Raw genomic sequence first — 23,747 nt, 5'->3', positions numbered from 1 at the left:
GAGAGTATAACATCAAGTCAATGCAACTTCTGGGATATTGATCTGGGGCATCATGTATAAACGGTGCGTACATACAAAAATGTTGCGTACTCCCATTTCCTCACTCACATCGTGATGTATAAAAAATAAACTTGGCAGAAAGCCACGCACATTTTCATACCAGCTAAATCCTTGGTGTACACAAGTTCTCCGCTCAGTTTTGCAAACTGGTGGTACCCAGCGTCTAAGCATTGCTGACGCGACTTTATCAAATACACTGAAATTAACTGCATATTGTTTATTGGTTTAAGGCATCCGATTGTAATTAACCTGTAACAATATAATGGTCCACAGAATGGCCAAACTATTCCAAATACCATAACTGCTTTAGCGTTGTTACTCTCAATGCACCACTCAGTATTTATCCCACTGTATCAGAGTGTGAATCCCAGCTGTACAGCAGCTGATCGGAAAGAAAATTATCGGTATACAGTATCAAGCACACGCTGCCTCAGCCATGCGCACAGTCTATTGAACTGCTCTCATAATACAAACGCTTCAGAGCCTTTCCTGTAGGGACAGCGCAGTTCAAAAACAGTTTAATCCCAAGAACTATAAATGCACTCAATCAGTCCAATAAGTGCTGCTGGTAGAACTGTTTGTACCTATAAGTATAAATTACCTCACTGTAAACTTGCGATACAGTTATAATATTGCACAACCTGAGCCACTTTATAAAGTGCGTATTCCCATATGATGATGATATCATTTTTAAGATGAAATACAGCAAAATATATTTATTACATTATAAAGATAAAATGTTAACATCATTTAAATAATCTATATTGTTAAACATAAGGACATGGGACTGGCATGACCCTGGTTGGACAGATAGATAGAATAATTAAACATGTACTACAATGATATTTCAATGTTCCTTAAATGTTTTGAAGAATCAACATTCTCAGCTTACAGATGGCTTTACATCTATTATAGAGCTGATTGTGAGGCGATTGGGTATTCGGAGAAAGTAAAGGAAGGACAGGAATTGGGGGTTGAAAGAGACAGTACTGCTCCAATAAATTATTTCATCGAAGATTGCTCATGGCACAGCAAGCATCTTGCCAGCTCGTCACTATCACCGTGTTCCCATGTTTAATTCCTATCATTATGAAAATGATATCAAGTAAACATCTCAGTATTTAATTTATTCAGAGAGCTATAATATCATGAATGTAATGGATTCTGTGTCCTGTTGGAGAAAGAGAAAAAGCCTGTTTAAGCAGCACGTAGTGATTCACACACAGAGCACATAGAAGAACACATACAAAACAAAGCATTTAACGTGCTACTTTAATTACGATGGCATTTGAGAAACTAGTAAATTAAACAATTTTAAGATGAAGTTTATGATGTTCTACTTTAATGACAAAATAAACTATGTGATTAAAGTGGAAATTTCAAGATTAAAGTTGACATTTCAAGGTTTTTTTCCCCACTGTGTGCCTATTTATTTTTTTCTTTTCTCTGTGCCCTAATAAGCTTCCATATGACTCTCAGACTGTGGGCTACGATTCACCTTTTCATAGCGACTTTGATATCTGACAACTTCTCTTTTTATTTCAGGCACTGTGCAACTTTGTGAACTTGAGTTTTCTAGTTTCTCTGACACTCTATGTCACTCAATTAACTTTCTTTTGTCGTTTATACCACTGTTTAAACCAACAAATAGTAAATTTTTCCTTACCTCCACTTGGTATTCGCTGAAATTCTTCTATTTCCCCCGTGCTTTTGAAATTTTCTTTTCACAGAACGCTGAGCTTAAGGGCTATTTATATTGATTTGCATATTCAAAGAGGCATAATTCTGGGAGGAGTTGGGGAGTGGCACCAGACGCGTGCACATGTGTTACTTTTCAAGCTGACCTGTATTTATGGAGCAGAAGAACGTGGAAGTTGTGCTTATGCACAAAAAAATCCAAATGAATAAATCTGTGTGTACACCATTTCCACTTTTGTCCGTACGCCATGTTTTAGTGTGAATTCTATGCATGGTGTTATGCATGAGGCCCCTGGTCAGTTAAGTAGCAGAGGGGGTTGTTAATCAGTTTCAGCTGCTTTGGTGTTAATGAAATTAACAACGGGTGCACTAAAGGGGCAACAATGAGACAACCCGCAAAACAGGAATGGTTTAACAGGTGGAGGCCACTGACATTTTTCCCTCCTCATCTTTTCTGACTGTCTTTTCACTAGTTTTGCATTTGGCTATGGTCAGTGTCACTACTGGTAGCATGAGGCGATACCTGGACCCTACAGAGGTTGCACAGGTAGTCCAACTTCTCCAGGGTGGCACATCAATACGTGCCATTGCCAGAAGGTTTTCTGTGTCTCCCAGCACAGTCTCAAGGGCATGGAGGAGATGCCTGGCCTCATGTGGCGAGAGTATGCAGGCAGCTCCCGGAGGATGAAGGAACTGATACCATTGACTGGTCCCCAAACTTGCCTGACCTAAATCCAATAGAACAACTCTGGGACATTATGTGTAGGTCCATCCAACACCACCAAGTTGCACCTCAGACTGTACAGGAGCTCAGTGATGCCCTGGTCCAGATCTGGGAGGAGATCCCCCGGGACACCATCCATTGTTTTATTAGGAGAATGCCCTGATGTTGTCAGGCATGCATACAAGCACGTGGGGGGCATACAAACTACTGAGTATGATTTGGAGTTGCTGCAATGAAATTTGGACAAAATGGACTAGCCTGCTACATCATTTTTTCACTTTGATTTTCAGCTGTCTTTGAATTCAGCCCTCTGTAGGTTGATAATTTTCATTTCCATCAAACGATATGGCATCTTTTTGTTCCTAACATATTACCCAGTCCATATCAGTATAGATATCTAGCAGGATTTTATTTCCCATTGAGATCTGATGTGTTTTCAAAGTGTTCCTTTAAATTGGGACACATCAGGTAAGCGTATTTGTGTTTTATATTTATTATATTAAATTAAATGGATTTATGTGTTTTAATACATTCTTGCTTATCATAGTACCAGAGAATGGCAACATGATACATGTTGGAATTGTATTGTACTCTGCACATTACATAATACAACAACAGTTCTATAACTGTAAAGTACCTGGGATGCTGTTCACCACAGAAAGTCATTATGCTACAGAAAGGATTCAGTATCATACTGACTTGGCTTACGGGCAGATCTGGGCAAATCAACATGGAGTGGTGCTGGAGACAGACCATTACGTTCAGTATCCTACATGAGGCAAAAGAAACCTGGAAACACCAGTTTGGAAACCTGGAAGGCATTAGCTGAGATATAACATCATTATGTGAAACACTGTAGCCAGATCAACGGAAGTGATAGGAATACTGGAAAGATGAATAATTTATTATGTGTATAAATGATGTTGTCTATTAAGACTGCCTCTTTGCATAGGACTATGGGTGTTGAAGACATTTGTCTTATTTTGATTTTGTACTCCCTTGTTTTTGTGTAGGAAGGAAAGCACAGATCAGGCATTTTCAGTACAGTCACCTGCCATTAGATAGTCTGCTATGGAATGTACAACAAATCTATCAGACCTGTTAATTTCCATGGCCACATTTCTGATTTTGTGACTGGCTTTAGGTGAGCAAGATGTGTTTTAGATGGATGACTTAAGAAGGGAAAAATAGTGTAGGATTGATATTAAAAAGGGTGATGACTACAGTAGTTCTGTGGGTCCATTTCCAAGCCTACATACCCAGAGCAGGGTGCTAAATAAGGGCTACTCCAAATGAAAAGTGGCATCCTTAAAAGGCCAAGAAAGTTTATTTTAAAAAAGATGGGAAATAGCCCTTTGGGACCATGGCATGCATTTATTATTTGTTTTCTTTCAAGTGTCTTTCACTCCTAAAATTCAAATGGTAATTTTAAACTCTGTTACTATGATCCATTTGTGCCAGTTTGGATTACAGCTCCTTGTTACACAAGCGTTTTGCCAATTGTCCGATTAGTATTATTGAAGAGTGTAAGAAACAACAAGAAATTAGTAGTGACACTCAAAACATACATGGCAGGAATAGAGAGTGGAGTGGAAAGTTCTTTATCATTCTCTTGTGGCAAAAATATAATAAATAACTTGCAGCATCTGGTGCCACTAGAGACAGCATCAACTAGAAAAGTGGCTCTCACACTGACACTTTACAAGTTTTTGGTGTGTGAGAAATACAACATCACTTGGTGGCTTCTTTCCTTTGAATGCAGCTAAAAAGAATTGTAAAAGGATTTCCTTTCTTTTGCAGATGGCACTTTTGATGCCTGTGTCTTTTGAGCTGGTTTACCTTTTATGTGTTATACCAGCTCAGCAATAAATCACTCATTTAGGGATTAAAAAAGTAAGATCTTGTATTTGCAAAAATTACTATTTAGAGAACATTAAAATATAAAATCGGTCACAAAATTGATTTTGAACTTAAAGGTGTAGATTAATATGGCAAAGAACTCTTGGCCCCTATAAGTTTGTGGATATAAATTTATTTTGTTCTACTTCAATAAAAGCTCCAGTTAGCCTAGCAAATTCCAAACCTATTAAGGCAAACTACTGTATTTAATGTTCATCTAGCAAACTGAAAAGTTTTAAAACCCATTGGAGACATGAAATACTCCTTTAACCGCCATGTTATCATAATCTACTTCTCTTATGATTAGTAGGCTATAAAAGTAAAAAAAAAAAAAAAAAAAAAATCCCCCAAACCATCTAGATATTCATTCAACCATCCATGTTGTGAAGTCCATTTTTCAATAGGGAATTGTGAGGTGACAGAATGTAAAAACATGCTCAAGGCAGTCACTAATCCTTGAATACAGCCAAGCTTTTGCAGGACACACTTACACTGTTGGCCAGTAAGAGTCACTATTAAACCTGCCAGCATGTCTTTGAGCTGTGAGAAACAAGCCAGAGACTCTCGAGAAAACACATGAAAACGCCACACAGAAAGCACACCTCCTGGGCATCAAAGAGAAAATAATTAGGAATAGGCTTAACTTTCATTGGCAAAAGGGTCAAAATTACAAGTATGCCAACTTTGAAATGCTAAGCAAAATTGAAGATTTGAAAAACAAAGCTAGATTTAGATGCCAAACTAGTAAAAAAATGCCCAGTTACAAGGTTTTTTGAAGATTTAGAAGTTATCCAAAAGCTTGGATAATGAGTATTGGGCACCACCATCTTTAATAGTGATGACTTGATGATGATATGCTATGTACCATACTGGACATAAACAATATGAAATTAATGTTAAAAAAAAAAAAAAAAAAAGACCGTCTCTATTAAAACCAACAAAATAGTGGCACCATGATGTCACAGAAATAATGTGAAATCTATACTAATAAAAGGCAAAGCCCTCACTGACTGACTGACTCACTCACTCACTCATCACTAATTCTCCAACTTCCCATGTAGGTGGAAGGCTGAAATTTGGCAGGCTCATTCCTTACAGCTTACTTACAAAAGTTAGGCAGGTTTCATTTTGAAATTCTACGCGTAATGGTCATAACTGGAACCTCTTTTTTGTCCATATACTGTAATGGAAGAGGCGGAGTCACGTATCGTGTCATCACGCCTCCTACGTAATCACGTGAACTGAAAACAAGGAAGAGATTTACAGCACGACTCAAACGCGGGAACGAAGGTAAATGACGTTAATTGTTGAGTGTCTTTGAATACTGTGTAATTGTTGAGTGTCTTTTAATACTGTGTAAGCATACATATTAATACATGTGCAATTAAACGTGTGCATTTACGGGTTTGATTTCTCAGGCTTAAAAGCTCGCCTTTTATTAAAAAGGTAAATGCAAACTCTTTTCATTCTGAAGGGCACAAACCATGTTGGATTTCAGCCGTTAAACGCTCAAAAATGACGGTACACCAGATAAATAAGCGCAACATATTTTCAGTTGTATTGTATGCTTACAATACATATAGAAATGTGTTAATTGTTAACTAATAGTATCGGATGGTGTTTTTCGACTCGCGCCTTGATTTAAATGATTCCATGTCTTGGTGGGTTTGCGTAGCTTATTGTCAATATCTTTACACCTGTTTTTAAGACTTATTGACTGAAACGGGCTTTCACGAAAAAACTTAGGGCTTTGCTACAGGATTACACCCTCCACAAGTTAAGGAAGTAAAATAAAGGTATATATTTCTGTTTTATTTAAACCTTTTAAGTTCATATGCATAGCCCCATTTGGCTGTTTTAGTTTTTTTTTTTTTTCTTTCTTCAGTAATATTTAATCTCCTTAAAGAAAAACAACATATGTATTTTACTTTTTTTGTATCTCTTTAGTAATATTTTAGTGTAAAAGGATAACCAGTATTTAAACCTTTTATGTTACTTTATAAAGTTATTTTACACAATGTTGAAAAATTAATAAGAAATACATATTTTGGAAGCTGCTGCTTTCATTTTCAATGAAATGAAAAAAGCTCTCCAAGAGAAAACCTCAATGAAGAAGAAACAGTTTGCACTATCTAAAAAGGAGAAACCCTCATTTATAAAGGTTTGCTGCAGATGACTTAACTGAAAATAAATGAATAGTTCCTATGTGTATAATACATATTTATCTATTTGACTTATGCCTTTATTCCAGCAGCTTGCAACATCTGAGGTACAATTTGTTACATTACTTTTGTTTTTTGCAGCACAGGCAGGTGAAGTGACTTCCTCAGGGTCACACAGTGGTGTCAGTACCAGGATTTGAACTGACAAGCTCCGGGTTTGCTGAAATATTACTGAAGAAAGAAAAAAAACGAAAACAGGCAAAACGGGGCTATGCATACAAATGTCCATCCATCCATTATCCAACCCGCTATATCCTAAATACAGGAGCAAATCCCTGACAACACAGGGCACAAGGCAGGAAACAAACCCCGGGCAAGGTGCCAGCCCACCGCAGGGCGCACACACCCACACACACCCACACACCACGGACAATTTAGAATCGCCAATGCACCTAACTTGCATGTCTTTGGACTGTGGGAGGAAACCGGAGTACCCGGAGGAAACCCAGACAGACACGGGGAGAACATTCAAACTCCACGCAGTGAAGCGAATCCGGGTCTCCTAACTGGCACCTTTCACTGCGCCACCATACCGCCCGCATACAAACTTAAAAGGTTTAAATAAAACAGAAATATATACCATTAATTTTACTTCCTTAACTTGTGGAGGGTGTATCCTGTAGCAAAGCCCTAACTTTTTTCATGAAAGCCCCTGTCAGTCAATAAGCCTTAAAAACAGGTGTAAAGCTAAACTTGCAGCACCGCTATTCAATTACACTTGCCTAACGCCTCTCCTAAGGGGAGATACTGTGGGATCTGGGCATCAGTCAAAGCACCAATCACAGGCCCGATTAGAAAGCGGGAAGCTGTGATTTGTCGTCTCCCTCCCATGTAACAATCACAGCCCGTGTTACAACGCACTATGTATGTATGTGTATATGTATATATGTGTGTTTGTATGTATGTGTGTATATATATATATATATATATATATATATATATATATATATATATATATATATATATGTGGATGTGTATATGTATATGTAGATATGTATATATATGTATATGTATATATACTGTATGTTTACATAACCTCTTTAACACATTACTTCTCCGCTGCGAAGCGCGGGTATTTTGCTATATATGTGTGTGTATGTATGTGTGTATATATATGTATGTGTATGTATGTATGTGTATATATATATATATATATATGTATATATATGTGTGTGTGTATGTATGTGTGTATATGTATATATATATATATATATATATATATATATATATATATATATATATATATAAATCTAATTTACTCTTTTTTTATATAATATATATAAATATATATATTGATATGTGTATATATATATATATATATAATATATATATATATATATATATATATATATTTATATATATATATATATATATATGTATATATATATGTGGATGTGTATATGTATATATATGTATATCTAGATATGTGTACACTACTTCTCCGCTGCGAAGCGCGGGTATTTTGCTAGTTTTATTAATAAAAAGTAAATAATGACAAAAATTAATAATCAGAACACATCCTGAAATCAACCGAAATAAGATTCAGGACTCAAACAATGCCAGGGAGCATCACTACATGCTCTAAGAATGTGTTGAGTAGCACCCTTGGAGGTACCATCAAAATCAAAAGAACTAACAATTCTGGTGCCATACATTTTAAACAGTGACAACATGTCTCACATCAAAGAATCAGTGGAGCAGTTTGTTCATGTGGCACGGTCATCTCCAGCATATTCAACAAGGTGCCACTGAAGTTACTATCAACTACTTAATACTTCATGCAAATACAAGAGGGCTCACTCGGCTACAATTCTAGCAAGTCCTACAGAGAACAACACCTAGATACCATCAAAGCACATGCGTGGCCCTTAAATTGCCAGAAGTGAAGATAAATGGTTTATCATGGAAAATAATTTTGTATAGCTCCAATAACTTATCACTAGGTTAATTAACATGTACACCTCTTAGGCAGATGGATGGCTCTCAAGTACTCTAGGAAAAGGCATAGTAACGTTAGTTCATCTTGCAGTCATCTGAACCAGCAACACCATACTGAGATTCCAATAGTATAGAAACAATGCATTGGCGAGTTATCTGCAAGGCCAATACTTGGGTGTTTATTATTGAGGAACTGAAAATATGCATATTTACCTGAAATTATACTGTCGCACGTTGCAGAAGTCCTTAAAACACCTGATGCACAGCGACATGTACCTGCAAATGACATGAAAGTTCAATAAATATCACGGATTGTGACCACTTTGAAGCTTGAACCTAATGCTGCCCACATTGACAATTTGGTCACCCTAGTACTTTTAATGAAAGGTGAACAGCTCTCTTTGTAATATTGCCATTAGTGTCTTTAAGCAGACTGTAAAAGGCACCAATCTGATCAAATATCAGGTCATGTATGGAGAACAAATAACTGTACAACACAGTTCAAGATTTCAGAAAACTTTTTGAAATCACATGTAAATAAACAGTGATGGCAATATAAATGAAAGTTCTTGTTGAATGATATTTCATGGATCAAATTCCATGAGAAATCAACATAAGGTTGTTCAAGGACTACATAGCTTTTTTCTTAAAAATAAATGTGAAGTCTCCCTGGGAAAACAAATTATAGTAAGTTTTTTTAGGTAATGATATACAACACCAGTTATGACAAAATCATATTAATAGGACAGATTCTTACCTGCATTGTGAAACCTGTAAAGCCTATTCCTGGATTTCATTTTGATTTTTTTTTTCCCAACCATTTTCATGGCCTCTAAAATAATGGAGGTTTACGTAGTTAAGAAATGTAATGTTTTTGTTGACTCAGAACAATTCTTTAGATGTTATTTGTGAAATGTTTTTCCACTGTGCCTATTTGGATTTATTATGGATGCCATTATTATTTTGCTATTTGTAATTCAGGGTCACCGAGCTATTGATAGGCAGGATGACTGAGGTTGGGAAATGAGGTCAATACCTCACGCTTCCAGGTTGTCCAGGTTTGTGGATTTCATTAACAAGTGTTTCTGTTAGATCCCTAGTTATTAATTACTTTGTTTCTGATCATCATTTATGTCTCTGATTTGGCCTAGTTCCTCGATTCTTAATTGTTTCTAACTCTCATGCTACATTCTTTGATATATAACAAAGATTTCACATTCTGAACATATTCTTTAGATCTCCAACATCCTGGTTACAGCCCTTGCTTTATGTTGGTTACAAGTTCATGCGAGTCCACTGTTTATCACTGTGACCTCTTAATGCAGTTATTACACATATGATATTCTCCAGATTAATTATCATGCAAACATTATGTAAAAACAGCATACTGTGCTGATGCATGAGCACCATCTCACTTGTATGTGAGGGCTGGATAGTTAAAAAATAATGCTTGGAGAAAAATATCATTCATTTGCCATATCAGGAGATGACATTGCGTGTTTCACTGAAAGACAAAAATACTTAAAGTATATGACTGCATCAAAGTCATTGTACCATGAGATGAAAAAATATGCCCACGAATGGACAGCTTAAGACTAGATTGAGAAGTCCATCAGTTCATATTCTTCTGTCACTCTTTGTATGTGTGTATCAAGAGAAATAAGCCACTTTACATCAATGCATAATCCAGAAGGACCTAAATATACAGACACAATGGAAATGCTAATCTCCTATCCTTGATTTGCAATATTAGATAAAAGCAAAGCTTATAAACAAGAGTTTAATAGCACAAGAAAGCAATCATGCCTGTTTCTATTTACTCTATGAATGGGTTCTCTTTGGAATAAAGAAACAACCTATAGCTTCCCAACACTGCATGGAAGAATAATCCAAAAGATCAATCCATTTAAAATAAGATAATGGCTTTGATCAAGAAGAGAAAACTTACTTTGATCTTGTATAATAAATAAGGAACTTAACTTTTATAATTATGGAAAAAAAAATTACAATTCATATGCTAAAAGAAAAAAATAAGGTCAATTTATTGTTTTAAGTGGAGAGAATGAGGAGAGAATGAAAAAAACAATTGAGCACCATTATGAACAATGCTGCACAAACTCCCTTTGACACGCCACAACTAAGTATGTTTAGCCAAAGAATTATTCAACAAAGGTGTGTCAAGTAATGCTACTAGGGTCCCTTCATACTGATGACAATAAACCTTTGTAATGCTTCACTGTAACTGCTCTCTCATCATTAGCGAAGTCAAAAGTTTCCTCTTCGTCTGTAATTCTTGTGTTTGTGTGTAAGGGGGTTATTGTTTGCTATAATATTTCCTGAGCTTCTATAAAAGCTAAATTTTCCTTTGATATTGTAAAAGAAAAAGTAACTGCTTGCAAGCTACTTAGGGTTAATAGCTGACAAAGCCGTTTTGCTATAACGGCAGGTTATTTAAAACGTCTGTCATAAGACAGGGTGCAGTAAGCTGACCCAGGACAATTTCCAGTTTCTTTAGGAACGCATGTATTTGACACAGGAAAGATGACCTTTCCTTCTTTTGGGTCTATCTGACAAGTAATAAAAAGTAAGAACAGATAGTCTATTAGCGTAAAAAAATAAAATGCTTAAGTAAACAATATTATGTTTTTTTTTTTTCATAAATAAGGGGAAGGAAGAAGTAAATATAAAAAGCCGATCGAAAAATTTAACTTTGGTCTTCTGCCTTGCAACGTAGAATCCATGTACTCATCTGTGACTGAATAAAAATCTAATTGATTGTGTTCCTTCCACAGTATAAATAAAGTACTATCAATATATCTACTTATTGTTTGGCTTGATTTCAATAAAACAAATACTAAAACTTGGCCTGTGTGTTGAATTCGACTTCTGCTGACCTCTAATAGTCACACAAGAAAACAAACCTATTGCATTTCTTTAGTTTATGAAAATAATATACTGGAAGAACCTATGCAAATCCAGAAAAGTCTACTGTTGTTTAAGAAAAAGAAGAAAACATTTGAAAACACCAGCTACATTTTGATTGTTGAAAATCCAATCAGGTGAACTTGGAGTGTAATGAGTTGCATGGGAAAATGTGGTGTCATTAAAAGATACTAGAGCAGGACTAATTAGAATCTCCTCAATTAAGTTAACATCAAGTGCTTTTAGTATCAGAAATGGAAAAACAGTAATTTTGCTTTTATTAATTCAGGTGCTTCTGAACAATTTCATGATTAAAAAAAACTTTTGCTAACTAAAAATGAGCTGAGTTTATAAGTCATTTAAATATTTGTGACTTAAAGTGGAAAGGCCATGTGTATCACTTGTAATCAGATACATTACTACCCCGTTCATACTGAGACCATGTTGTTTTCATTATTCTAATTAAATTCACAGACATCTGGTAATTCTTGGGTATCCCTAGATAAATGGGTACCATTTCTGCAGTGATTAGTTCAGTAACATGAGGACTGTGACTGTACAGCTTAAACTGCTGACTATATAGCAACTTTGGAAACTAAGGAGTGTTGATTATTTAAAATCATAAGATGGACAAATGATTGACTATTGCAATAATGCCTTATGACAATTGGACTACTGAAACAAGAACTTTTAGACTCATAATTCACAATTAACTGATCTGCAGCTTCTCCTTTGAAGTACTAGACTGTTAAATAGAATGTGATTTGTCAATCCTTTAGATCATCAGAGAAAGAAATACACACAGGGTGAGATAAACCAAGGAAATCACAAAGTAAATAGAAAGGCAAAAGCGACAAGCCTGCAGCCTTCTGTGGGCTCTGTATAGTTTTATTCATTCCATCCATCAGTTTGGACAGCTTGCTCACTTGCCTCCATCCAAAGTCTCACCACACACGCCTCTTCTCACCTTCTTACTGTTCTCTTTTCTCTAATTCTCAGTGTTGGCCTCTTTGTTATACCAGTTGAGCTTTTGCCCTGAACTTTTCTTCTAACTTCAGACTCAGTGGTTTCTTTGAGGAGATGAAGCATTAGATTCCTGGTCAGGGTCATTTACAGATGACGGCTGAGACTCACTATCCAGAGTTAAAGGGAACCCTACTTTCGCTAAAGAGAAACCAGACTAGTAGTCTTCCTAGAGGCCCTGTACCTGAGTGTTTGGTTCATCATAAAAGGTCAGGTTCCTAAAGCTGATGAATACATTACAAATAAATGTTCTCCCAATATCTTCAGTCCAAGACTTTGTGCTACCACATAACAGGCAGACAATTTCTACCTGGTGTCCACACAGTCACACCTTTAAAAGGGAGACATGGATCAATGTCTCCATGTTCTCCCTTTTCAGCCTCAATGGCCTTTCCCTATGTCATCTGCTAAGTCACCGTGTCTCAGTCTTTTGTAAAACACTGCATTCTCCCCACCTAGGCCATATGTGCCCTCTTTCTCTCTGAATTGTACAGGTACCTATACCAATTTGTGGGCATCCAGTTCATACGTGGAACTTATCATCCAACCTTTACCAGCTCCTACTCCTTACTAGCATGTTCCAGGTCTCTCCTAATGCCAGTGTATCTCCTTTGTGCTTTCTCTCAAGAAGGTCTCATGTAGAACTTTCACCTGCTCTGTACTACATGCAATTTCCCCGGCACCATTAAGTCAACTAAATTGCTGTAGTCACACACGTGTGCATGGGAGGCAGCTATGAATGAGCCTGAATGAGAGTAATTCCATGTCAGACCAAGGGGTGGCGGAGTGCACTAACTCTCATTTCTCTGCAGTCCAGCTACTGTACGGGAAACTCCACCTGGCCACCACTTTCGGTTTCCGGCCTACTGATAACATCTCATCCGGCTCCAAGGACACCACTTCCAGTTCCTTCCCCAATGATAATTTCACTTCCTCCACTCTCCTTTAAAGCTGCCATCTTTGTGCCCGCAAATCAGTTCTGTTTTGGACTCACAACGGTACAACATTGAAACCAATTTTGCAGCAAGGAAACTAATATACAAGTGGCTGCCCTAAAACCTTTTTATGGCACTTGTCTATTCTTGTGACACTTTACATATTGAATGATTAACCAATATATTATTTTAGGCCTTAAGTCAGCATGGATAGATGTGTGAGTGCTCTTTAAAATTTTAACTTGTGTGAATGCAGTAATTGGAAAGTGTGCACAAAAAATAAGTATTCTAGTATAATACTGTTTTTATTAAGATTTTCATTGCTACTTAAATAGAAAACAGTAAATTAAACTGCAAAATGTGCATCTTTATGGCCATTAGAGTACAAGCATTGAGGTCATTTTACCAGTTTCATTTTCCATTTCCTTATGGACAAGGTTCTCTGCAGAAGTTACATAAATTCAGGAATCAAGTGAGAAACTGAGAGTAAAACAAAGAAAAATGAGTATAAATATAAAAAGTAATAGAGATGATTGATTCAGGCAAATTAATAAGTTTGTTAAGAGAGTAGATGAATTACGTGGGGTGTTGGATTAATGACACCGAGTAAAGCAAGTAAATATTAAAAGCAACAGAAAATGCCTTGTAATGGAGAGGAACAATTTAAGTGATAAATTGGGTTTGGTGGAGGTTATAGAAAGAGAAAATAGGATGATTAATTGGAAAAGAGTATGTGAAATAAGAAGAGCTGACACTGAACAATAGGAATGAAAAGAAATAAATAACATCAGTATATCAATAATATGAAAGCAAAAATATTGTTAACTTTAAATGAAAAGAATATATTGAAATAAGGCAAATTCAGCTATTTTGTGAAGCCTCATGCTGTATGCGTTATGTGGTTTTTGAGGATACAAATAATATGCAAATAAGAACTGTAATTTTCCATTTGTTTATAATATGAATATATGCAAACTATGTTTTAATTAATTACTGGTATGGCAAAACAGTAGTGCAGTGGATAGCAATGCTGCACCACCCCACATTCAATAACTTGGATTTGACTTTTGATTCACTTCGTCTTTGGGGTGTACACATTCCTCCCTGGTCTAAGTACGATTTTAGAGGGTACACAAGTTTCCTCATATATTCAAACCATGTAGATGTTAAATTAATTGGTGATTCTCAGGAAAGCAGGTCGGAGTGAGTGTGTGACTGTTCCATCAGGGGACTTGTACTTGTGCACAGGGCAACTAAAAAATGTCTTTGGAAAATACTCAGAAGGGATATTCCTTGATAAAGTTACTTAATGAAAGACTTTCTGTAGTGAGAAGTCAAGCAAAATGACACCATTACATCTTGCCTGAAGAAGGGGCCTGAGTTGCCTGTAAAGCTTGTATATTGTAATCTTTTTAGTTAGCCAATAAAAGGTGTCATTTTGCTCACCCTAGTACTACTGAAAGACTTCCTGTAAAGTATGTTTTGTGGAAACCCCTGATAACAATTCAGGCGTTTAACACTATAGTTCAAACAGACATTCTATTTACAGATACACATGTTGTCATATACTTCAGTTCTTTTAAGAATATATTGTAATATGTTTATATGTAACTGTTTATATAGATTCATTTACCTTGTCTTACTATGTCATTCTCCAACCTTAGCATCCACTACAGGTTGTTAATAATACCTGCAGAATAGACTGACAAACAATTTAGCAAAGCAGGACTAATCTTAATAATCCAAATACTTTTTTTTCCTAATTTCATCACATCTAATAAAATAAACAAGACGTAACAGAAACGGAGTCAGAATTGTTAGTTTTTTTTTATATAAATCAACAGTATTCCACCTCTTAACTAATGAGATGTGATAGGAAGTGGCAAGCAACTGCTGTCAGGAAAGCTGGAAGTTTGGCCTTTGCAGAGTCAAAAGCCAATTCACACGAGGCATCCTGTAGATATCCAATACTTTTCCTGGTCTGCATCTTATACATTTAATTAAAGTCGTATGTCATACCAAGAAGGCTCATCTCTGCACTGCACTGCCTCTGGACAGTGTCTTTTTTTTAACTTCTGAAATATACTTTAATAAATAAATAAGGACATACACTAAGGAAATCAGAGCAGGCGATAGCTGCAATTCCAACTTAGTTACTGGCATGCTGTGAATTCTTGCTTGGGTAATTTTCTAAGGAATGCTCAGCAATTTACAGTAAATGATGGCACTTTCTAGGGATTGCAAATAAGCCTATCCAAACCTAATTTACAAAGAGAAACAGTGACCCCTTAAATTGTATCTGTCTGAATAAGAGCTTTGTACCTTGGGTACTGTATAAATTCTCTCTTTTAATTTACTTGATTTATTTATTTATTTTTATCAAAATGAGTTTGCTAATAAAAGTTACAAGTCACACAATGTTGGTCTTAACTAAAGATGCTAAAATGACTTAAGAGAAGTTCTATTCTTTAAAAAAGGGAATTAAAACAATATGGTGTTAGTTGCAGTATGTGTTACAAATACACAACTTCCAATATTAGAGTTTACAATACTGGAATAATAATTGTAACAAAACAGAAACGATCTATTGTACATATTTTGTGGATATTGTTTATATACATATACATTTTAATAATTCTCAAAATTATCTAAGATACAGTAGCAGATTTCATATTTAAACACTTATAGCTTTCCTACAGAAATACACTATTCTTATCTTTTATAATACTTGATATATGGGGAAGCAGATGTACAATAACTATTTTACATTACAGCGAGTAATTAACCATATTAAAAAAGAGTAAAATGTAATAAATTGAAAGAAAATTGTTTCATGTTGCGTTATAGGTTTTGGTTCTGTTTGGCTTTGAATTTAACACACAAATACTTATTAAATTTACACTTTTACAGTAAAACTTCAGTAAAATCAATATTTGGAATTAACTTGTCGTCAATATCGCATTGAATTTTGATTCCGTGTTTGGACTTACATCATGACAACACAACATATAACTGCCCGTGAGTGAATATCGTTTCTTTCTCTCTAATAAATAAACAGACTTTTTTGAACGTTTGTCCCTGTGATTTGTTAATTGTCATAGTAAAAGCTATTCTAATGGGAAACTGTAAACATTTTAATACGAATGGCATATCAAGATCTCCTTTGGTGTCTAATGTTATCCGTGGAAGATGTACTACATTACCTTTCTTGTTGCCTGTTAAAATTTTACACGTAATAACATTACGATATATTCTTCTTTCAACAGTAACTCGGCTGGTGGAAGACTGGATAGTGTTAACGGTTGTAGTTATTCTACAGGATATTGTAAGTTGATGTTTTCATCTTCTGTACCATCACCACCATTTCAGCATAGTCTATTGATATACATTTAACCAATCTGCCACGTAACTGATCGACAATTTTCACATTAATTCGTTTGACTTCATCATTTCTCAGTTCCAGGATTGCCCGTGTACTCCTTTCTTATGTTGATAACCCTTCAGGATAAAATTCTTCAATAAGATTTGGACATAATACGTCTTCTTTTATTGGGAACATAAAGTGAGGAAAACGTAAAAAATTTATGAGCTGAGAGCGCAGGAACTGTGTCTGACAAAAGCATTCACATGAATGAGAGGTGAGAGGAATGTTGGCATGGGCCGTTCACCGTAAGGGCGAGACTTGAAAAAATATCTTGGCAATAGTCGTGTCTCAAGATTTTCTTTTATAATAAAGAGATTTTGTGTGACACTAATTTTGTTTGTCCTGTTCTGTACATTTCTTCGGGACTGCTATGGCTTCAAGGCTCCATAAAGTGATTTCAAATATGACTATTTACCTAGCTCTAGTCCATTCTTACCTTCATATGAAAACACCCACATAATGGACACAATGTTACAGTATATTAGGATATATCCAGAAGTATTCCAAATGCAGTTATTGAAATAACAGGGAATATGCAGAACTCATTCAGATGTTGTTACCACACATTAAATATCCCGAATAATTAAAGTTATCTAGGCCAGTATGATACTGAAAATCTACAAACCAGTTTTCTGAAACTGTACATTATGTGGGAAAGTACCTTTTTTCCCCACTTGAATCAATCTGTATTTTATACATCATCACAAGGCTCTTTCCATAGCAAATAAGGATACACTTCAAAATAGATTATAAATGTGGCATTTTAATTATATATTATAATTGTAGCCTAAAGTGTACGGAAATAAAGAACATCAGAATAATACAGAAGAGAAAACAAACAGCTTGAGATGACAGAATGGAAAATTAAGAAGATCAGGACTAGTAAAGTGGTTACAGAGGAATGGAAATACAAGACTCTTAGTAGATACAGTATAAATACAACAGAGACCAAAGGGAAGAGTTCCAAAGAGTCAGAGCCACAAAGCAGGAACAAACCCTGGGCAGGAAACCAGTCCATCTCAGGTGGAATACACACACTTGAGCCAAAGTAGCATCACCAATTCACCTAACCTGCATGTTTTTGGACAGTGGGACGAAACCAAAGCACCCAAAGGAAACCCATAAAGACACAGGAAGAACATAAAAATGCCATGCAAAGAGGACATGGGACATGAACCTTGAACAGCTAGGCAGCAGTGCTACAGTGCCTCCCACAGTTAAAAATTGTTTTTTGTATACTATAGAACAAGTTTATCCCAAAATTTAGAAGCATTAAGAAATTAAAGAGAGCTCTGTACATAAACGAGTAGCTAAAAAAGAAGTTACAAAAAAAATAAATAAAAATAAAACAAGTTCATAAGACAAATAAGACCATATCTTCATCACTAATCAAATGACATAGGAGAGCATTGGTTAAAAAGAAAATTAGAACAGCAAAAAGGCAGACATTTTGCAGAAAAGGTAAATGTTGACTCAAGGAGATTCTTTCAATATTTTACAAGTAAAGGAACAGTCAAGCAGGAGATGAAGAGTATTAGGAATGGCGAGGAAGAGTCTACAGACAGTGAAATAGTAAATGCTTTTTTTAATTTTTACTTTTCTAAGTTTATACTTGTGAACATGTCCATAACCTAGCAAAAGTAATAGGAGTAATTAAGGAGACACTTGGTAATTTTAAAATTATAGAGGGAGATATGCTGCTTAGGTTAAACAGGCTGAAATCTAATAAATCACCAGGACCAGACAATATTAACCTTGAGTTCTTAAGGAAGTGAGGGAGTGCATATATAAACCCTTGACACATATTTTGAACGCTGGGGAAATTCTTAAAGAATTTAAGCTAGCAACTATTATCCCGGTGTATAAAAACGGAGATTGGGCAGATCCAAGTAACTATAGGCCAGTAAGCTTAACGTGCATCACAGGTTAATTATTGGAGGCAATTACTAAGGAAATGATGAAGCAGCACATGTCAAGAACAGATGTGTTAGTAAATAGTTGACAGGGGTACAGACGAGGAAGGTCGTGTTACACTAATTTGCATGAAGAGCAAAAGCATATGATGAGAGAGGTGCATATGGTATGCATTCTTTTGATTTTCAGATGGCTTTTAATAAAAATGCTACATGAATTGTTAGTGACCAAAATAAAAAGTTGAAATTCAAAGCACAGTGTATAGGAGAGGACAAAATTGTCTCAAAATAAGCAAAGTGTTATGGTGAGAGGCATATTTTAAGAATTAGAGGATGTTAAAAGTTACATTCTTCAGGGATCAGTGCTAAAGCTGGTTCTCCTTTAATATAAATATATAGTAATTTAAAACAATCAAAATAAAAAATGTAGACAAACAAATTAAATAAAACTGGAAGGTAAATAATGTACAATCAGCTAAATTGTTATAGAGAGATTCTAGACAGCACACCAGCTTAGGCAGATAGGTGGCAGATGAAATTTAATGTGAGTTAAATATAAAATATTTGTAGGAAGTAAAAATGTTAGATTTGAATACACAATGGGTGGTCTGAAAGTTGAAAGTATAGCTTATGATAAAGACCTAAGAGTCATAATGAACTCATCACTATCTACAGTATATCCAGACATTGTACAGAAGTGATCAAGAAAGCTAATAGGATGATAGATTACATATCATGTGTGGTAGTCAAGTCAAGGTAGGTTACGATTAAATTGTATAACACACGAGTGATGGCCCCACCTGAAGTTGTGTGTACAGATTTGGTTTCCATATTACAAAAAAGCACAGCAGCACTAGAAAATAGTCCAGAGGAGAGCGACTAGGCTAATTCTGGGACTGACAAGCATATCAGAATAATTTTCCACAAGGCATATTTATGTCCATTATGGATAGCTTGCCTACCTCTGAAATTTTGGCCTGTTTGTGAGACTTTTAGAGGTTGCTCTATTTGTATTGTTACTTTATATGTACTCTTCCATAGGATTCTGAAATGAATTGGCCATTCTATGTTCTAGTAGTAAGTGGAAGTTTCCAGAACATTCTAGAAGTAAGTAGGAGTTTCTACTTTAGCCCTTTTTGATGACAGCGTTGCAGCAGAAATAAAAGGAAAAGATGGGGCATAATGAATAATAATTTATAAAATTATATTTTAAAGGCAACAAAAGGATTAAATGAAAAGAAATCTGAGGTAGGAATGAACCATGGCTACACCATTACATGAGCAAAATCATTTGCTGTATAGGTACCAGTGCAGTAGATGAAGAGGGATGTTGCTTATTATATATTACAATAAGCACTCTGGTGCCAGCATGTTCAACTTGTTTCAGACAGGATTTCTGCATCAGAGACAGAATGGAACAGTCAGACTCTAGCAGTCTTCCCTAAACTGTAAATATTCAGAGCACAGTTAAGAACTTTAAGACTGGTGAGAGAAGGTGAGAGTAGAAGTTTGCACACAGCCAAAGTCCAGTGCGATGGAGTTTTTATTGAAATGTATTATTTTATTGGCAGTTTTTTTACTGAATGCTCAACATAATGGAAAGTCTCATTGTATACTTCCTTCTACAGTCCAAAAGCATTCTATAAAATATTATGCTAAAAACACTTTGGTTCAGGCATGTGCAGCATTATGCCCCTAATGAACTGGAACTCGGTCTAAAATAAACTGCAATGTTTGCCTGTGGCTGCGTAGATCAGCTACTGTGTAGAGGATGGATAGATACACTGCATTTACTGCATTCAGTAATTATATTTGCATGCACATGGACACTTTTTATTTTTATGATACTGTAGTGGTCCAACACAGCATTTGCCCTCATTACATCGTATTACATCACTTTGGTGTCATGTGGACACTACAGCAGCAATTTGATTTATTGAAAGAATATGTGACCACTCTGACAGCTAGTTTCCTGAGGATGAGCTTAATGAATGGTATGGTTTGATAAGCATTCTTTTTCCTCTGTTCAGATTATAAATGATTTTTCATTCTGACAAGAGCAGCTAGAAAATAAAAAAAAAATACACAGTGCACTGCTGACCAAAACAATGCTGATGAGTTTTTCTTTCAGAAAAAAAATCTTCATAAATTATTTAGAATTCAGCATCAGAGTGAATTCATGAAAATGACCCTACTTCTAGACTTTGGTGTAACTTCTAATCTCAATACTTACCTAATGTGACAATTTCATACAAATAGCTGGACACAAGTGTTTGTCAAAATCCATTTAATATCAATCTTAAACATTTTTTGTTCTATGACAGATTCAAATATATTTACTTGTGCAATAACGTACAACACCTGCCGGTGCTTAATACTCTGATGAATATTTATGTACATTTCACAGCATTTTTTGTATGATCATTTGCTAGAATCTCGGACTTTCTCATGTTGGCATTTTTTTTTTGCTGATGTTTGCTTTTTGTTGAGGTGGCTTGAAGTTTAGCTGTGTCCTTATGTGCAACAGGTTTACTGATAATCAGATGCTTTTTATTAAAGTAGTTATGCTTTAGCTTAGATATCAATTATATGCACCTATTAGCAGTCTGCAAAGTTAAACTTGAAATAACACAATGATAAATGTCGGAACTATATTTTAAGTCTTTTTGGTTTTAATTGTTAATTACATCACTAATAAAACGTTTACAGACTGCCAATAGCTATTTTACTATAGATAAACACCCAAAGTGTCACAATTTAATGTAAATAGTACAAGTTCTTCTGCCATGCTGTTCTTAGAAAAGGGCTCATCTGTCGCATTCTCAGAATCTGCAGCTTCAACTCTGAACTGAGGCCATACCATAATTGTCCCTTACGTATGCATACTCCTCTGACATTAGCATTATACAGGGTGATTTAAAAAGATTCGCCCAATTTCAAAACGATTTATTTCACTTGTAAATCATTACAGAACAATGCAGTAACTTATAAATGGTTTAGGTGAGCATAAAAGTTTTTATGTTATTTTACAAGTGCTCAATATGACCTCCTCCAGCTGTATGGACAACATCAACATGATAGTCAAATTCATCCCATATTCGATTGAGCATGTCGGGAGTCACTGTACTCACAGCTCTTTCAATGCGATTTCAGAGATCATCCAGTATTGTTGGGAATGGTGGCACATAACAGAATCTTTAACGTACCCCCACAAAAAAAAAGTCACACGGCGTGAGATCTGGTTATCTTGGGGGCCAGAAGTGGAGTTCCACATTGTAGGCACCTTTGTGGCCAATCCAGAGATGAAGGAGGTTGTTGCGACAGTCAGAAACTCTATGACCCCCTCTTTCAATTGGTATGTGATTGGTTCCTATATGCCTCACGGTTGTAAAAATATGGCACTTTGAAATCAGATGAATCTTTTTGAATCACCCTGTATTTAATACATTTGAAAACATTTCTAAAATTCTGCTTTAGTTTTGTCACTGATTTTAGCACAAGGCTGCAACATAAGATAAAAAAGGAGCAGGTCTTAATGCTGTCTGTATCCACTGAGACCCCAAAATTAGGACTTCTTAATGAACCCATTGTAGCAGCTGTTTCTGTTGCAGTTCTCTTCTAAACTCAACAGAAGGGCAGTTAAAAAGAGAGACTCATTCATCTGCTAAGCCGTGCTTCCTAGCTTAGCTTCATTTAGCAGACTGCATCCACAATTGTTAACGTATCTAAGGTGGAGAAGCCTACCTTGCAAATATTCAATACACAAAATAACTCTGCAAGTGAATATTACATTATAAACTACAAAAATCCAAAAAATATGAGTTCTGAATGTTCTGGTGTGTTAAGATTTAATAGATTCTGCATAGCATTAAAGCATACCGATGTCATAATTTCAAGTATTTCATTATTGCCTTTCATGGCCAATAGTGAACGAGTGCATAATGGTGTCACTAGCAACTTACACTTTTTTCAATTCAACTTACAATTTTAAGAATTTGAAATGATGCAACTATGGCAAGCTGAATTTACTGCTATAGATATCACAGAATGCATTTAAACATATCTGAAAATGCATTTAAGGTATCTCAAAAGAATTAGAGCTATCTAAAAATACATCTATTTTAAGGTACCTCAAATGCGTTTTAAGATATTTCAAGTAGATTTCCTAAAAATCTTGAACTGATACGCTGTAGTTTTTGAAATATCTGAAGCACACTTCAAGATATCTCCAATGCAACTGAAATTATCTTGATGTTCCTGCAAATTTCGAAATATCTCAAAAGCACTTTCTGTAAAATTTCCTAGTCTTTTAATGGAGCTTCTTGTCTATTTTAAGATATTCTCAAGATGAATTTCAGATATTTCAAAATGCACAGAGACATTTCAATATATTCAAAAATGCAGATATAGATAAATTAATTTGGAATATCTTAAGCAGGGATTTACCTCAAAATATAATAATGCAAAATATCTTTAAATTCACTGTTCTTTGAGATGTTTAAAATACATTTTTAGATATATAATTTCAGGATATCTTAAAATGTGTCTCTGTTCCATTTCAGCTATCCTCATATGTATTTCAAGGTATTACAAATTTTATTTGACAATATCTCAAATATATTTTAAGATATATTTAAAAAAAAATGAAATTATCTCAAATGCCTGAATAGAATTTTCTCATATCTACAATACAATTAAAATATCTCAAAAACATTTCTAGATATTTCCAAATAGTTTCCTGTCCATTTTCAGATATCTTAAATACATTTCATGATATCTCAAAATAACTTCTTGCTTATTTTGAGACATCTCTAACACATTTCAAGATATTGTAAAATAGACAGGAAGGCCCTTTGAAAGAATACTCAGTTTTACAGGAAGCAAAATTAATTTCAGATATTTTGAAATGTTTGCAAGGTCAAATAGAGATATCTGAAAATGTATCAGAGATATCTGGAAATGCATTTAAGATATTTCAAAATGTATATC

The 23,747-nt window shown here is 35.2% G+C and overlaps 1 protein-coding gene across 1 annotated transcript in view; it reads right to left on the bottom strand.

The window, feature by feature from the left end:
- dlgap3 (discs, large (Drosophila) homolog-associated protein 3) overlaps positions 1-23,747 on the bottom strand; it is a 739,519-nt gene that overhangs the window by 562,446 nt on the left and 153,326 nt on the right. Inside the window, exon 2 of the mRNA XM_051918736.1 lies at positions 8,755-8,817. The gene's annotated coding sequence lies outside the window, so the exon portion shown is untranslated. The remainder of the gene's footprint in view (positions 1-8,754; positions 8,818-23,747) is intronic.

Source organism: Erpetoichthys calabaricus, chromosome 14, assembly GCF_900747795.2.
Source record: "Erpetoichthys calabaricus chromosome 14, fErpCal1.3, whole genome shotgun sequence".
In the NCBI taxonomy this organism is placed as follows: Eukaryota; Metazoa; Chordata; class Cladistia; order Polypteriformes; family Polypteridae; genus Erpetoichthys; species Erpetoichthys calabaricus.
The sequence above is the reverse complement of the archived record's forward strand: the minus strand, read 5'-3'. Positions and strand labels throughout refer to the sequence as shown.